Source organism: Ambystoma mexicanum, chromosome 2q, assembly GCF_040938575.1.
Source record: "Ambystoma mexicanum isolate Mex_15411 chromosome 2q, UKY_AmexF1_1, whole genome shotgun sequence".
Taxonomy (NCBI): domain Eukaryota; kingdom Metazoa; phylum Chordata; class Amphibia; order Caudata; family Ambystomatidae; genus Ambystoma; species Ambystoma mexicanum.
This window is the reverse complement of record NC_090924.1, coordinates 1482338592-1482356098: the sequence shown is the minus strand read 5'-3', so window position 1 is coordinate 1482356098 and position 17507 is coordinate 1482338592. Positions and strand designations below refer to the sequence as shown.

At 60.2% G+C, this 17507-nt stretch overlaps 1 protein-coding gene across 1 annotated transcript in view; it reads right to left on the bottom strand.

Annotated features, from left to right (window-relative positions):
* LOC138570303 (zinc finger protein 354C-like) overlaps nucleotides 1-9824 on the bottom strand; it is a 471916-nt gene extending 462092 nt beyond the window's left edge. The window contains exon 1 of the mRNA XM_069649079.1: nucleotides 9776-9824. The gene's annotated coding sequence lies outside the window, so the exon portion shown is untranslated. The remainder of the gene's footprint in view (nucleotides 1-9775) is intronic.
* Nucleotides 9825-17507: the final 7683 nt, after the last annotated feature.

Below are 17507 nucleotides of genomic sequence, written 5' to 3'. Positions count from 1 at the left end.
GGAAGCGATGCTGTGGCAGCCTAGTGCCTGCAGGTGGGGGGAGTTTGGGTCTGCAGGGGGGGGGCTGGGGCTGGGGCTACAGGGGGAAGTGATGCTGTGGCAGCCTAGTGCCTGCAAGTGGGGGGAGTTTGGGTCTGCAGGGAGGGCTGGGGCTGCAGGGGAAGTGATGCTGTGGCATCCTGGTGTCTGCAGGTGGGGGGGATGGGGTCTGAGGGGGGCTGGGGCTGCAGGGGGAAGTGATGCTGTGGCATCCTGGTGCCTGCAGGTGGGGGGGTGGGGAGTGCAGGGGGGGCTGGGGCTGCAGGGGGAAGTGATGCTGTGGCATCCTGGTGCCTGCAGGTGGGGGGAGTTTGGATCTGCAGGGAGGGGGGGCTGGGGCTACAGGGGAAGTGATGCTGTGGCCTCCTGGTGCCTGCAGGTGGGGGGGATGGGGTCTGAGGGGGGCTGGGGCTGCAGGGGGAAGTGATGCTGTGGCATCCTGGTGCCTGCAGGTGGGGGGGTGGGGAATGCAGGGGGGGCTGGGGCTGCAGGGGGAAGTGATGCTGTGGCATCCTGGTGCCTGCAGGTGGGGGGAGTTTGGATCTGCAGGGAGGGGGGGCTGGGGCTACAGGGGAAGTGATGCTGTGGCATCCTGGTGCCTGCAGGAGGGGGAGTTTGGATCTGCAGGGGGTAGGGGGCTGGGGCTACAGGGGGAAGCGATGCTGTGGCAGCCTAGTGCCTGCAGGTGGGGGGCGTTTGGGTCTGCAGGGGGGGGGGCTGGGGCTGGGGCTACAGGGGGAAGTGATGCTGTGGCAGCCTAGTGCCTGCAAGTGGGGGGAGTTTGGGTCTGCAGGGAGGGCTGGGGCTGCAGGGGAAGTGATGGTGCGGCAGCCTAGTGCCTGCAGGTGGGGGGAGTTTGGATCTGCAGGGGGGCTGGGGCTACAGGGGGAAGTGATGCTGTGGCATCCTGGTGCCTGCAGGTGGGGGGAGTTTGGATCTGCAGGGAGGGGGGGTTGGGGATACAGGGGAAGTGATGCTGTGGCATCCTGGTGCCTGCAGGTGGGGGGAGTTTGGATCTGCAGGGGGGGCTGGGGCTACAGGGGGGAGTGATGCTGTGGCATCCTGGTGCCTGCAGGTGGGGGGAGTTTGGATCTGCAGGGAGGGGGGGCTGGGGCTACAGGGGGAAGTGATGCTGTGGCAGCCTAGTGCCTGCAGGTGGGGGGAGTTTGGGTCTGCAGGGGGGGCTGGGACTACAGGGGGAAGTGATGCTGTCGCAGCCTAGTGCCTGCAGGTGGGGGGAGTTTGGGTCTGCAGGGGGGGCTGGGGCTGCAGGGGGAAGTGATGGTGTGGCAGCCTGGTGCCTGCAGGTGGGGGGAGTTTGGCTGTGGCAGCCTAGTGCCTGCAGGTGGGGGGAATTTGGGTCTGCAGGGGGGGCTGGGGCTGCAGGGGAAGTGATGGTGCGGCAGCCTAGTGCCTGCAGGTGGGGGGAGTTTGGATCTGCAGGGGGGCTGGGGCTACAGGGGGAAGTGATGCTGTGGCATCCTGGTGCCTGCAGGTGGGGGGAGTTTGGATCTGCAGGGAGGGGGGATGGGGCTACAGGGGAAGTGATTCTGTGGCATCCTGGTGCCTGCAGGTAGGGGGAGTTTGGATCTGCAGGGAGGGGGCTGGGGCTACAGGGGAAGTGATGCTGTGGCATCCTGGTGCCTGCAGGTAGGGGGAGTTTGGATCTGCAGGGGGGGCTGGAGCTACAGGGGGAAGTGATGCTGTGGCATCCTGGTGCCTGCAGGAGGGGGAGTTTGGATCTGCAGGGGGTGGGGGGCTGGGGCTACAGGGGGAAGTGATGCTGTGGCAGCCTAGTGCCTGCAGGTGTGGGGAGTTTGGGTCTGCAGGGGGGCTGGGACTACAGGGGGAAGTGATGCTGTGGCAGCCTAGTGCCTGCAGGTGGAGGGAGTTTGGGTTTGCAGGGGGGCTGGGGCTGCAGGGGGAAGTGATGGTGCGGCAGCCTAGTGCCTGCAGATGGGGGGAGTTTGGATCTGCAGGGGGGACTGGGGTTACAGGGGGAAGTGATGCTGTGGCAGCCTAGTGCCTGCAGGTGGGGGGAGTTTGGGTCTGCAGGGGGGCTGGGGCTACAGGGGGAAGTGATGCTGTGGCATCCTGGTGCCTGCAGGTGGGGGGAGTTTGGATCTGCAGGGGGGGCTGGGGCTACAGGGGGAAGTGATGCTGTGGCATCCTGGTGCCTGCAGGTGGGGGGTGGGGTCTGCAGGGAGGGCTGGGGCTGCAGGGGGAAGGGATGCTGTGGCATCCTGGTGCCTGCAGGTGGGGGGAGTTTGGATCTGCAGGGGGGCTGGGGCTACTGGGGGAAGTGATGCTGTGGCATCCTGGTGCCTGTAGGACGGGGAGTTTGGATCTGCAGGGGGTGGGGGGCTGGGGCTACAGGGGGAAGTGATGCTGTGGCAGCCTAGTGCCTGCAGGTGGGGGGAGTTTGGGTCTGCAGGGGGGCTGGGACTACAGGGGGAAGTGATGCTGTGGCAGCCTAGTGCCTGCAGGTGGGGGGAGTTTGGGTCTGCAGGGGGGGCTGGGGTTGCAGGGGGAAGTGATGGTGCGGCAGCCTAGTGCCTGCAGGTGGGGGGAGTTTGGGTCTGTAGGGGGGGGCTGGGGTTGCAGGGGGAAGTGATGGTGCGGCAGCCTAGTGCCTGCAGGTGGGGGGAGTTTGGATCTGCAGGGGGGGCTGGGGCTACAGGGGGAAGTGATGCTGGTGCCTCCTGGTGCCTGCAGGAGGGGGAGTTTGGATCTGCAGCTGGTGGGGGGTTGGGGCTACAGGGGGAAGTGATGCTGTGGCAGCCTAGTGCCTGCAGGTGGGGGGAGTTTGGGTCTGCAGGGGGCCTGGGGCTACAGGAGGAAGTGATGCTGTGGCATCCTGGTGCCTGCAGGAGGGGGGAGTTTGGATCTGCAGGGGGGGGGGACTGGGGCTACAGGGGGACGTGATGCAGTGGCAGCCTAGTTCCTGCAGGTGGGGGAGTTTGGGTCTGCAGGGGGGGCTGGGGCTACAGGGGGAAGTGATGCTGTGGCAGCCTAGTGCCTGCAGGTGGGGGGAGTTTGGGTCTGTAGGGGGGGCTGGGGCTGCAGGGGGAAGTGATGGTGCAGCAGCCTAGTGCCTGCAGGTGGGGGGAGTTTGGGTCTGCAGGGGCTGGGGCTACAGGGGGAAGTAATGCTGTGGCAGCCTAGTGCCTGCAGGTGGGGGGAGTTTGGGTCTGCAGGGGGGGGGCTGGGGCTGCAGGGGGAAGTGATGCTGTGGCATCCTGGTGCCTGCAGGAGGGGGGAGTTTCGATCTGCAGGGGGTGGGGGGCTGGGGCTACAGGGGGAAGTGATGCTGTGGCATCCTGGTGCCTGCAGGAGGGGGGAGTTTGGGTCTGCAGGGGGTCTGGGGCTGCAGGGGGAAGTGATGCTGTGGCATCCTGGTGCCTGCAGGAGGGGGGAGTTTGGATCTGCAGGGGGTGGGGGGCTGGGGCTACAGGGGGAAGTGATGCTGTGGCAGCCTAGTGCATGCAGGTGGGGGGGAGTTTGGGTCTGCAGGGGGGCTGGGGCTGCAGGGGGAAGTGATGCTGTGGCATCCTGGTGCCTGCAGGTGGGGGTGGGATCTGCATGGGGGGGGCTGGGGCTGCAGGGGGAAGTGATATGGTGTGGCAGCCTGGTGCCTGCAGGTGGAGGGAGTTTGGATCTGCAGGGAGGGGGGGGGGGCTGGGGCTACAGGGGAAGTGATGCTGTGGCATCCTGGTGCCTGCAGGTGGGGGGAGTTTGGATCTGCAGGGGGGCTGGGGCTACAGGGGGAAGTGATGCTGTGGCATCCTGGTGCCTGCAGGTGGGGGGTTGGGGTCTGCAGGGGGGGCTGGGGCTGCAGGGGGAAGTGATGCTGTGGCATCCTGGTGCCTGCAGGTGGGGGGAGTTTGGATCTGTAGGGAGGGGGGGCTGGGGCTACAGGGGAAGTGATGCTGTGGCATCCTGGTGCCTGCAGGTGGGGGGAGTTTGGGTCTGCAGGGGGGGCTGGGACTACAGGGGGAAGTGATGCTGTGGCAGCCTAGTGCCTGCAGGTGGGGGGAGTTTGGGTCTGCAGGGGGGGCTGGGGCTGCAGGGGGAAGTGATGGTGCGGCAGCCTAGTGCCTGCAGGTGGGGGGAGTTTGGGTCTGCAGGGGGGGGGGCTGGGGCTGCAGGGGGAAGTGATGGTGCGGCAGCCTAGTGCCTGCAGGTGGGGGGAGTTTGGGTCTGCAGGGGGGGGGGCTGGGGCTGCAGGGGGAAGTGATGGTGCGGCAGCCTAGTGCCTGCAGGTGGGGGGAGTTTGGGTCTGCAGGGGGGGGCTGGGGCTGCAGGGGGAAGTGATGGTGCAGCAGCCTGGTGCCTGCAGGTGGGGGGAGTTTGGGTCTGCAAGGGGGGGACTGGGGCTGCAGGGGGAAGTGATGGTGCGGCAGCCTAGTGCCTGCAGGTGGGGGGAGTTTGGGTCTGCAGGGGGGGGCTGGGGCTGCAGGGGGAAGTGATGGTGCAGCAGCCTGGTGCCTGCAGGTGGGGGGAGTTTGGGTCTGCAAGGGGGGGACTGGGGCAAGTGATGGTGTGGCATCCTGGTGCCTGCAGGTGGAGGGGGTGGGGTCTGCAGGGGGGGGCTGGGGCTGCAGGGGGAAGTGATGGTGTGGCAGCCTGGTGCCTGCAGGGGGTTGGGGGGTGGGGTCTGCAGAGGGGGCTGGGGCTGCAGGGGGAAGTGATGCTGTGGCATCCTGGTGCCTGAAGGTGGGGGGTTGGGATTTGCAGGGGGTGCTGGGGCTGCAGGGGGAAGTGATGCTGTGGCATCCTGGTGCCTGCAGGTGGGGGGAGTTTGGATCTGTAGGGAGGGGGGGCTGGGGCTACAGGGGAAGTGATGCTGTGGCATCCTGGTGCCTGCAGGTGGGGGAGTTTGGGTCTGCAGGGGGGGCTGGGACTACAGGGGGAAGTGATGCTGTGGCAGCCTAGTGCCTGCAGGTGGGGGGAGTTTGGGTCTGCAGGGGGGGCTGGGGCTGCAGGGGGAAGTGATGGTGCGGCAGCCTAGTGCCTGCAGGTGGGGGGAGTTTGGGTCTGCAGGGGGGGGCTGGGGCTGCAGGGGGAAGTGATGGTGCAGCAGCCTGGTGCCTGCAGGTGGGGGGAGTTTGGGTCTGCAGGGGGGGGGCTGGGGCTGCAGGGGTAAGTGATGGTGCGGCATCCTAGTGCCTGCAGGTGGGGGGAGTTTGGGTCTGCAGGGGGGGGCTGGGGCTGCAGGGGGAAGTGATGGTGCAGCAGCCTGGTGCCTGCAGGTGGGGGGAGTTTGGGTCTGCAAGGGGGGACTGGGGCAAGTGATGGTGTGGCATCCTGGTGCCTGCAGGTGGAGGGGGTGGGGTCTGCAGGGGGGGGCTGGGGCTGCAGGGGGAAGTGATGGTGTGGCAGCCTGGTGCCTGCACGGGGTTGGGGGGTGGGGTCTGCAGAGGGGGCTGGGGCTGCAGGGGGAAGTGATGGTGTGGCATCCTGGTGCCTGCAGGTGGGGGGTTGGATCTGCAGGGGGGGGGCTGGGGCTGCAGGGGGAAGTGATGGTGTGGCATCCTGGTGCCTGCAGGGGGGGCTGGGGCTGCAGGGGGGGGCTGGGTCTGCAGGGGGAAGTGATGGTGTGGCATCCTGGGGTCTGCAGGTGGGGGGTGGGGTCTGCAGGGGGGGCTGGGGCTGCAGGGGGAAGTGATGCTGTGGCATCCTGGTGTCTGCAGGTGGGGGGTGGGGTCTGCAGGGGGGGCTGGGGCTGCAGCTGGAAGTGATGGTGTGGCATCCTGGTGCCTGCAGGTGGGGGGGGTTGGATCTGCAGGGGGGGCTGGGGCTGCAGGGGGAAGGGATGGTGTGGCATCCTGGGGTCTGCAGGTGGGGGGTGGGGTCTGCAGGGGGGGCTGGGGCTGCAGGGGGGGGCTGGGGCTGCAGGGGGAAGTGATGGTGTGGCATCCTGGTGTCTGCAGGTGGGGGGTGGGGTCTGCAGGGGGGGGCTGGGGCTGCAGGGGGAAGTGATGCTGTGGCATCCTGGTGCCTGCAGGTGGGGGGTTGGGGTCTGCAGGGGGGGCTGGGGCTGCAGGGGGAAGTGATGCTGTGGCATCCTGGTGCCTGCAGGTGGGGGGAGTTTGGATCTGTAGGGAGGGGGGGCTGGGGCTACAGGGGAAGTGATGCTGTGGCATCCTGGTGCCTGCAGGTGGGGGGAGTTTGGGTCTGCAGGGGGGGCTGGGACTACAGGGGGAAGTGATGCTGTGGCAGCCTAGTGCCTGCAGGTGGGGGGAGTTTGGGTCTGCAGGGGGGGCTGGGGCTGCAGGGGGAAGTGATGGTGCGGCAGCCTAGTGCCTGCAGGTGGGGGGAGTTTGGGTCTGCAGGGGGGGGCTGGGGCTGCAGGGGGAAGTGATGGTGCAGCAGCCTGGTGCCTGCAGGTGGGGGGAGTTTGGGTCTGCAAGGGGGGGACTGGGGCTGCAGGGGGAAGTGATGGTGCGGCAGCCTAGTGCCTGCAGGTGGGGGGAGTTTGGGTCTGCAGGGGGGGGCTGGGGCTGCAGGGGGAAGTGATGGTGCAGCAGCCTGGTGCCTGCAGGTGGGGGGAGTTTGGGTCTGCAAGGGGGGGACTGGGGCAAGTGATGGTGTGGCATCCTGGTGCCTGCAGGTGGAGGGGGTGGGGTCTGCAGGGGGGGGCTGGGGCTGCAGGGGGAAGTGATGGTGTGGCAGCCTGGTGCCTGCAGGGGGTTGGGGGTGGGGTCTGCAGAGGGGGCTGGGGCTGCAGGGGGAAGTGATGCTGTGGCATCCTGGTGCCTGAAGGTGGGGGGTTGGGGTTTGCAGGGGGTGCTGGGGCTGCAGGGGGAAGTGATGCTGTGGCATCCTGGTGCCTGCAGGTGGGGGGAGTTTGGATCTGTAGGGAGGGGGGGCTGGGGCTACAGGGGAAGTGATGCTGTGGCATCCTGGTGCCTGCAGGTGGGGGAGTTTGGGTCTGCAGGGGGGGCTGGGACTACAGGGGGAAGTGATGCTGTGGCAGCCTAGTGCCTGCAGGTGGGGGGAGTTTGGGTCTGCAGGGGGGGCTGGGGCTGCAGGGGGAAGTGATGGTGCGGCAGCCTAGTGCCTGCAGGTGGGGGGAGTTTGGGTCTGCAGGGGGGGGCTGGGGCTGCAGGGGGAAGTGATGGTGCAGCAGCCTGGTGCCTGCAGGTGGGGGGAGTTTGGGTCTGCAGGGGGGGCTGGGGCTGCAGGGGTAAGTGATGGTGCGGCATCCTAGTGCCTGCAGGTGGGGGGAGTTTGGGTCTGCGGGGGGGCTGGGGCTGCAGGGGGAAGTGATGGTGCAGCAGCCTGGTGCCTGCAGGTGGGGGGAGTTTGGGTCTGCAAGGGGGGGACTGGGGCAAGTGATGGTGTGGCATCCTGGTGCCTGCAGGTGGAGGGGGTGGGGTCTGCAGGGGGGGCTGGGGCTGCAGGGGGAAGTGATGGTGTGGCAGCCTGGTGCCTGCAGGGGGTTGGGGGGTGGGGTCTGCAGAGGGGGCTGGGGCTGCAGGGGGAAGTGATGGTGTGGCATCCTGGTGCCTGCAGGTGGGGGGGGGGGTTGGATCTGCAGGGGGGGGCTGGGGCTGCAGGGGGAAGTGATGGTGTGGCATCCTGGTGCCTGCAGGGGGGGCTGGGGCTGCAGGGGGGGGCTGGGTCTGCAGGGGGAAGTGATGGTGTGGCATCCTGGGGTCTGCAGGTGGGGGGTGGGGTCTGCAGGGGGGGCTGGGGCTGCAGGGGGAAGTGATGCTGTGGCATCCTGGTGTCTGCAGGTGGGGGGTGGGGTCTGCAGGGGGGGGCTGGGGCTGCAGCTGGAAGTGATGGTGTGGCATCCTGGTGCCTGCAGGTGGGGGGGGTTGGATCTGCAGGGGGGACTGGGGCTGCAGGGGGAAGGGATGGTGTGGCATCCTGGGGTCTGCAGGTGGGGGGTGGGGTCTGCAGGGGGGGCTGGGGCTGCAGGGGGGGGGCTGGGGCTGCAGGGGGAAGTGATGGTGTGGCATCCTGGTGCCTGCAGGTGGGGGGGGTTGGATCTGCAGGGGGGGGCTGGGGCTGCAGGGGGAAGTGATGCTGTGGCATCCTGGTGTCTGCAGGTGGGGGGTGGGGTCTGCAGGGGGGGGCTGGGGCTGCAGGGGGAAGTGATGCTGTGGCATCCTGGTGCCTGCAGGTGGGGGGGGGTTGGATCTGCAGGGGGGGCTGGGGCTGCAGGGGGAAGTGATGGTGTGGCATCCTGGTGCCTGCAGGGGGGGCTGGGGCTGCAGGGGGGGCTGGGTCTGCAGGGGGAAGTGATGGTGTGGCATCCTGGTGCCTGCAGGTGGGGGGTGGGGTCTGCAGGGGGGGGGGGCTGGGGCTGCAGGGGGAAGTGATGCTGTGGCATCCTGGTGTCTGCAGGAGGGGGGTGGGGTCTGCAGGGGGGGGGGCTGGGGCTGCAGGGGGAAGTGATGGTGCAGCAGCCTGGTGCCTGCAGGTGGAGGGAGTTTGGGTCTGCAAGGGGGGGACTGGGGCTGCAGGGGGAAGTGATGGTGCGGCAGCCTAGTGCCTGCAGGTGGGGGGAGTTTGGGTCTGCAGGGGGGGGCTGGGGCTGCAGGGGGAAGTGATGGTGCAGCAGCCTGGTGCCTGCAGGTGGGGGGAGTTTGGGTCTGCAAGGGGGGGACTGGGGCAAGTGATGGTGTGGCATCCTGGTGCCTGCAGGTGGAGGGGGTGGGGTCTGCAGGGGGGGGCTGGGGCTGCAGGGGGAAGTGATGGTGTGGCAGCCTGGTGCCTGCAGGGGGTTGGGGGGTGGGGTCTGCAGAGGGGGCTGGGGCTGCAGGGGGAAGTGATGCTGTGGCATCCTGGTGCCTGCAGGTGGGGGGTGGGGTCTGCAGGGGGGGCTGGGGCTGCAGGGGGAAGTGATGCTGTGGCATCCTGGTGTCTGCAGGTGGGGGGTGGGGTCTGCAGGGGGGGGGCTGGGGCTGCAGGGGGAAGTGATGCTGTGGCATCCTGGTGTCTGCAGGAGGGGGGTGGGGTCTGCAGGGGGGGGGGCTGGGGCTGCAGGGGGAAGTGATGCTGTGGCATCCTGGTGTCTGCAGGTGGGGGGTGGGGTCTGCAGGGGGGGCTGGGGCTGCAGGGGGAAGTGATGCTGTGGCATCCTGGTGCCTGCAGGTGGGGGGTGGGGTCTGCAGGGGGGGCTGGGGCTGCAGGGGGAAGTGATGCTGTGGCATCCTGGTGTCTGCAGGTGGGGGGTGGGGTCTGCAGGGGGGGGGCTGGGGCTGCAGGGGGAAGTGATGCTGTGGCATCCTGGTGTCTGCAGGAGGGGGGTGGGGTCTGCAGGGGGGGGGGCTGGGGCTGCAGGGGGAAGTGATGCTGTGGCATCCTGGTGTCTGCAGGTGGGGGGTGGGGTCTGCAGGGGGGGCTGGGGCTGCAGGGGGAAGTGATGCTGTGGCATCCTGGTGTCTGCAGGTGGGGGGTGGGGTCTGCAGGGGGGGGGCTGGGGCTGCAGGGGGAAGTGATGCTGTGGCATCCTGGTGTCTGCAGGAGGGGGGTGGGGTCTGCAGGGGGGGGGGGCTGGGGCTGCAGGGGGAAGTGATGGTGTGGCATCCTGGTGCCTGCAGGTGGGGGGAGGGGTGGGGGCCGCAGGGGGAAGTGATGCTGTGGCATCCTGGTGCCTGCAGGTGAGGGGGTTTGGATCTGCAGGGGGGGCTGGGGCTGCAGGGGGGTCAGCCTGGTGGTGTGACGGCAGGGGCTGGTGTGTGCCCCCTCCCCCCGGGGGCCCCATCGCCCACACTCTCACCTGCCCCAGGGAGGCTGATGCTGTCTCTGGAGTCACTGCTCTGTTTACTTCCGGGTATAAAACACGCGCAACCTCCTCCCGAAAGAAGCCCGAAACACGCCACTAAGACAAAGATGACGAAGGGATAGAAAAAAAAGCCACAATGTTATGCAAATGTGTCACTAAAACGTAAAGCGCTGAGAAGTAGTGAGGAACTAAACACGAGTCCAGCGATGCTCACCTGCTGCACCCTGCAGGACTAAGGCGAGCATGCCAACGTGTGCCATTCTGGTACTTGTAGGTCTAGGTTTTCCCCCAATGTAAACCATGCGAAGTTAGAAGCAGGACTGGACTAGCATTTCACGGATGGAATGGAGCGTGCTGGCATGGATGCCAAGGTTGATAGCACACTTCAGCTGCTGGCCTGGGACTTCATACCCATCAATGGCAACAGGCTAGTTTCCCTAGTTTCCCCAGGACAGAGATTTTGAGAGGGGAAATGGGAAAACTGAATTCACCCATTGACATTTATTGAGGCAAGTCATATTTTTGGTGGAGAAAGTACAAATGTTTGAAATTTAGCAACATTCTCAATTTCACCTTCTTTGCCTGTGCATCCCCAGTGCTGTTCTGTTACTGTTGCGGGGGGGGGGGTGTGGGGTGGGTGGCACCAGGGCTCAAGTCGAGGGTACACGCGGGGGGACGGAGTCTACCTGCTGCCCTGGACTCGGGCACAGAAAGGAAGTACACGGTGAGTGTTTCACAGAACTGCCTTTTATTTCACTGCCATAACCGTAACTGGTGCCAACGCGTGCCTTCTCCCACAATCCCTCAACTCCCTCCTCCCACCATGTCGTACTCGCCCATAGTGGGCGGAGCCTAACGTTAACCCTGTGGAGGCGGGTAACACCACCCCCGGGACAAAATGTCCAAACGTCCCTTTAACATTCTTCGACCAGTCCTGATGACCCATTGGTGTCTCAGGTCGGACCTCTGGTCTGCTGTTGTTTTGCGCTCCTTCATCTTGATCTGTTCGCTGCTATCTTCTTCCGGCGGATGCCACAGGTCATCTCGGGGAACCCGAGGCTCTGGAGTGCTAGGTCTCGGGGGAGACTCATGATCCTCCCTTTTGATGTAGTGTTTGAACTGTTGCCAGTTTCTTGTGATGGTCTTGTCCTGTCCTTGGGCCATCACCATTGTTCCTTTTACTGCCGTAATTCTCATGGGGCTTGGGACACAACGGGAATATGTCTTGTGAACCATGGGTTGTTGTACCAACACCTCGTCCCCGATGTGGAAGTCTTTGGGTGTTGCTTTGCGTCTGGCACCCGTGTCTTGCCTTGCTATTCGTTTATGTTCGGCGTCTCGCTGCAGTATTTCTGCGTTGGGGCCTTCCGTTCCCACCGGATTTCGTGGGATGCGAGTGTGTACCTCATAACATAGCATTAGTTCGGCCGGTGCTTGATTAGTGGCATCATGTGGTGTGTTTCTGTAGTCTCTCAGAAGTCGGCATAAAGCCTGACGTGGGTTGTTGGCTTCAATTCGTGCTCTCTGGATGGTCTTCTTTATGGACGCCATGAAGCGTTTCGCCATCCCGTTAGCCTGGGGGTGTCGGGGTGGGATATTCATGTGTTTGAAACCTAGATGGTCGGCTGGAGCTGCAAACTCATGTCCACAGAACGGGGGCCCGTTGTCTGATTTTAATTACTCTGGGGAATCCCCATTCGCTGAGGACTTCTTCTAGTACTTCTGCGACTTGTGGAAATGCTGTAGTGGCCACTCTCTTTACTATGGGGAACCGTGAGTGTTCATCTATCAGCAGTAGGAGGTACTCGCCGGATTCCGTTGGTCCGTAAAAGTCTATGGCTACTCATTTCCAGGGGTGGTCTGGTATTTGAGTATGTTGCAGGGGGGCCGGAGTTTCGGCTGGCGATGTGCACTGACATGCGTGGCAGTTTTTTACCCATTTGTCTACTGCAGCATCTAGGAATGGAAACCAGACGTGGCACCTTAGTTGTTTCTTTGTGTTTTCCGCTCCTCTGTGTCCTTCATGCGCAGTTCGGACTCCTTCTTTCCTTAGGGCAGCTGGTATTACAATGTGGCAACCCCTGAGTAGGATGTTGTGATTTTTCACCGCTAGTTCACTGTGCACCATCGCCAGTCTCTCGTTTTCTTCTCTGCATACCCCCGGGTGTGCCAACATTGCACGTCGGTGGTCTTTCCACTTGTTGGCTGATGTCAGGCCGATGGCAAGTGGGGTCCGATGCTGATGCTGCGGCGACTGCATCCAGTGAGATCGCTGGAGGTAGGGAGTGCTCGGCGATGTAGTTGACATTTGCGACATCTCCTCTCTGCGTTACTGGTGGCCCTAGCGGATGTCGTGAGAGGTAGTCGGCAGGGTTCAGGTCGCCCCGAGGTCGAGGAATGATATCGTAGTCGTATTCCTGCAGTCGTATGCCCCATCGTTCTATCCGCGGAGGCATCTTGGTGTGAGGTTTACCGTACAGTGACAAGAGCGCCTGATGATCTGTTATCAGGGTGAATCTTTTTCCTATCAGGAAATTGTGGAAATGTTTGCATGCCCAGACAGCGGCGAGACTTTCCTTCTCTGCCTGGGAGTAGGCCATTTCTGGGGTGGACAGTGCCCTGCTGCCGTAAGCCACCACATGTCTGGGGTTGACATCTGCTCCACTGGTCTGCGCTAAGATTGCTCCAAGGCCCACGGGGCTGGCATCCACAACCACTTCAGTGTGCCAGGCTGGGTTGAAATAGATGAGGCGGCGTGCTTCGGCGAGGGCTTTCTTGATGTCACTGAAAGCACGTTGGTATCCTGGAGTCCATGCGAAGATCGACTCCTTCTGTAGCAATTTTCTGAGCGGTTCCGTGAGAGATGCATAGTGTGGTATGTATCTGGAACAGTATCCAGCCATCCCTAGGAAAGAACAGACGTCGGCCACTTGTTTCGGTTCCCTGAGGTTGGAGATGGTGTCCACTTTATCGGGGTCAGGCATCATTCCTTCGCTGGAGAAGATGTGTCCAAAGAACTTTAGCTTGACCTTGCTGAACCTGCATTTTTCGATGTTGAGTGTGAGGCCAGCAGCTTGTCTGGCTTCGCATGTGGCCAACAGGGCTACGTCATGTGCTTCCTTTGATGAGCCAAAGATGAGGATGTCGTCGCTGTAGTTCAGCGCTCCTCGTATGGGCCTAATGATTTGTCATACAGTCTCTTGAAAAATCTCAGCGGTGGAAGAGATGCCGAAGTTAAGTCTGCAGTATCTAAATAATCCATCGTAGGTTGCAAACGTTGTGATAGCTATGGAGTCTGGGTGTAATTCCAATTGGTGGTAGCCCTGTCTAAGATCAAGTTTGGAGAACAGGCGTACATTGTTTAATTGTAAGGTCATGTCTTCAATGCACAGGCCCGGATGTCTCTCGCGTTGAATGGCAGTGTTGGCTACCCTCATGTCGACGCATAATCATAGCTTACCTCCCTCTTTGGGCACTATGACCAGTGGAGACACCCACGAGGTTGGTCCTGTTGCTGGTTCAATAATGCTGTCTGCAAGTAGTTGCTCAAGCTCACGTGATACTGCTTCTTGAAGGTGAAAATCAACTCTTCTCGGGTGTTGTGGTATCGGCCTCACGTTGTGGTCAATGTGCAATTTAATTGGGGGACCTTTTAGTTTTCCCAAACCTGAGCATATGCTTGGGTATCTCCGTTCAATGTCCGCTTTTGAAATAAGGTTCTGTGGATGTTCATGAAGTAGTGCTCTGACTTGTTCTTTCGGCTCCTGGTGGACTGTGGTGGATGTAATTGTGTCTCCTGCTCCCACATGGATCTCGATTAACCCTAGGTGAGAAGCGGTGTGATAACTGAGCAGACATCTGCCTTTTGTGAGGGATCTAATCACGTGGATGGTGGTGTCCACTTGGCGTCCATTTAGGAGAAAATGGTGCGTGAAACGTCCAATTGTTTGTAGTGGCGTGGCTGCACCCCATTGGAAAATCCAGGAGTGTGAAGGTTAAAGCACTGGTAGCCGTGGGATTTTCATGTATTCTTGTTCGCCCATTATGTTTACGGTGGCGCCTGAGTCTACCATGAAGTGAAACATGCAGTTCTCCATTTTGATCGGTATTTTCGGGGCTTCCCTGGCCTCCTCATTGTCAAGTATAAGGTTGACATACTCGTCCTGGTGCTGTGGGTCATATTGCATGTAATATGCGGTAGCTGGTGGGTCGTAGTATTGTGTGTCCTCGCCATGATCTTCAGGAGGGTTGTCATATTCATCCGGCAGCTGTTGTTGCCGATCTGCGTATTCATGAATTTGAGCGTGTTCGTACTCTTGATATTCGTCAAGCGCTCTGATATGTCTCCGCTGGTTTTGTTGGTAATATCGTTGAGTCCCGCCTTGTGGAGGTGTTGGGCGAAACGGCGTTCTGACCGAAGCTTGGGAAGGGAATGTGGGGAACGGGATCCCTTCTCTACACACTGATTGAAAGTGACCTTCCCTCCCGCAATTTGAAAACCTCTGTGACAGCGCTGGGCAGGATCCTGAATGCGGGTATGCCATGCCACATCTGTAGCATTGTCTCTGTTGCCGTGGAACTTGTGGTGTTTGTGGCCTGTAGGAATGTGGGCTTCGATCGTATTGGCGAGGTGTCTGGATTGCGGCTATGAGCTCTTTTGAGTCTTGTTTTGGATTGTTGGTGCCGGTCATGGACGCGGCTTGCGCTTCGACTCTTTCGAAGATACAGGCAAGTTCACTGACTTCAGGGATGGTGAGTGGTTTTTTTAATAACTGCTTTTTAGTGCAGGGGGTAAACAGCCTTCTATGACTCTGAGGCGAATTGCTTCTTCTAGGGAGAACTCATCAAATTTGCAGTGTGCTCCCTTCACTCGTAGGTGGGTTATGAACTCATCCACTGTTTCTTGAGATTTTTGGACGCATTGGTTGAAAAGGTATCTTTCATAATCGCGATTTGTCTCGATTATGAGTAGCTTGTCTAGGGCGCTGATTAGTTTTGTTAAGTCACTTTGTTCGGCTGCAGGGACTGTCTTGACAATAGTTTTAATTTCCCCCCCCACCAGATTCAAAAAGATGTCCCTTATGTATGAAGAGTCTCCATCACCTGAGCCTCTCACAAAATGGTGGAAGTCTTCCATCCATTCGGCCCATCTTGGCCCTTTGGTGGCTTGTGGCGTCATGGAAAATGGGGGAGGCATCCTTAACTGGATGGACTTGGCTGCACGCTTTGGCTGGGGTGACGCAGGGTTACTCATATTTGCAGTGCAGTTTGCCTTCCGTGGGCCTTCCCCAGCGTGGCTGCTGAAAGCTCTCTCCACACGAAAATGTCTTCAAAAACAACAACAAAAAAATCACCTGGGGCACTGTAGTTGTGGCCGCTTGTGGTGCTGGTTACGGGCGTGCAGGCCTCATTGCTCTTCGCGGGCCTCTGTTGATGGTAGGGCGCATGCTTCCACTCACCAAATTTAATTAGATTTCCTTGGGCTTCCTGGAAGCCTTCACGTGTAGTGTTGTGTCTTTTCCACTCTAATCCCTGATGGAAATCATGGGCAGCTGGGCTTTGGTGTCCCAGGGGGCTGAGGGAAATGCTGGCATGCTGTTTGGCGGCGAGGAGCGGAGGCGGGCTGCTCTCCGTTGCTGCAGGGTGTACAGCGGGCGGCTGTTGCGTGTAGGAGGAAGCGGGGCGGGCTGCTCGTGCACCATTCGCTCGCTCAGCGGGATCGCTGGCGTAAGGAAGGAGGAGACGGAAAACTGGGCGGCCTGCCCGTGTGCGGGAGGGCTTGTCTCGCTCTCGACAGGGCCGCAGTCTTGGAAAGCAGGAGGAGGAGGATTGGGCGGACTACCCAATGCGGCAGAAGGTTTGGCTTTCACGCGTCGGGGCGGACTGCCCGTGAGAAGGAGGAGGAGGAGGACTGGCAGTGAGGGCGTCTTGCGTACTGGGACCGTCCTTGTCGCCAGTGTTGCCCTGGACTCGGGCACAGAAAGGAAGTACGCGATACACGGAGAGTGTTTAACAGAACGTCCTTTTATTTCACTGCCATAACCGTAACTGGCGCCTTCTCCCACAATCCCTCAACTGCCTCCTCCCACCATGTCATACTCGCCCATAGTGGGCGGAGCCTAACGTTAACCCTGTGGAGGTGGGTAACACTACCCACTTTCTTTCAGAGGGCGGACTCAGCCCCCCATCCCCCAGCGAAAATGAGAAACATTAATGTTCTGTTTGAAATTATGATCAAACCGAAGTCGTCAGGTTTGCAGGCTGGACACTTCACCAGTGCACGATTTAACCTGGTGAAAAATAACAAACAACTAAAGGTGAAATGTCCCATTCTGGTACTGCAAGTCCCAGCGAAAACATTTGCATTGGTTCTTAGAGTTTAAAGCATGCACCCCTTTTAACGTTTTCAAAAACACTATTAGAAGAAAGTATCCTGGCTTGGTTTTGTGTGTGTGTTGATTTTATAAAAGGCGAATACCATTCGTCCTGTGCAGTTTGGGTGGTTATAATGAATTGTGCATATTTGGCCTTGAGAGCCTAATTTCTGGCGACGTAACATCCCATTGCGTTTGGTGATGAGCCCCCGCTTATATTTTTAGGACTTGACTCCTACTCCGCAGGATCCCGGCAAGCCTGCATTGAGCAGGAAGTATTTCTAATGTCTTCCTTGGGGTGATGGCCGAGAAGCTCTAAACATTCAAAATGTCGAGTATTGTGCCGGATACCTCTGTGCAAGCCCACACTGGCACCGCGGCATCTGTCAGCGTGATGAGCCATGCCTACTTTACTCGGGCCTACCAAGCGTCACACATGGGGCCTGATTAATGGAACGTTTCCCTTTGGGATTGCCCATTATAAAACACGACCATGAATCAGGCCCCTAATGTGACACTCACACATGTGTATGCATTTTATAGCCTTCAAGCGAGCCAAGGAACATGTCACACATAGGGGGGGTGGCAGAGCAGATGCAACGAGGGGCCCTGGCGCCAAAAGATGTGTGTCCCCCATTTGCATAAATAGTGACATCAGTGATTTTACAGACACTATTATATCATGAGCCTTCAATACGCAAAGGCATCATGGCAAGTTACATTAAACACACGTTGCCATGAGTAAAGCAGCAGATAAGTAAACTGTGATGTTTACTATGCATACATTGTCACTGTTGATATTTACCTATGAGGAAATGTCAGGCGTGAGGGTTATTTTGAAGTACCAGACAGTGTGCGCTGAATCCTTATAAAGACTTTGAATTTAGGCAGACACGGCATAGTGAGATGGAAGGATGTGCCCAAGAGCACACACTTTGGTTAAATGGAGAAGGCGGGATTTGAGACCAGTCTGCAATTCAGAGACTTGTCGGCCTTCCCAGATGTAATTGGTAGAAATATTGTTTATAAAAGGTCTTTTTGAAACTTTTCTTTGAAAACCCCATCTGACTGTAGAAGGCATTGCTAAAATATGATGATTCTATATCAAGACCGGAGGCAAAGGATTACGCTTTCTCTCTTTACTTGAAACTCGAGCAGCATATAAAACAAATATAAACCATATTAAAAAGTGACACATTAAAACGACATTTCCCGGGTGTAACCTTCGTGTGTGTAGTCCATTTTTGATTTGTCAACAAAACCATGTGTCCTTTTTTTAGCCAATCTCATTGTACCGTGCTCCTCATCTTCCTCTACATTCCTCTGTCCTTCCTCTTTCTTTGCTGCTGCAA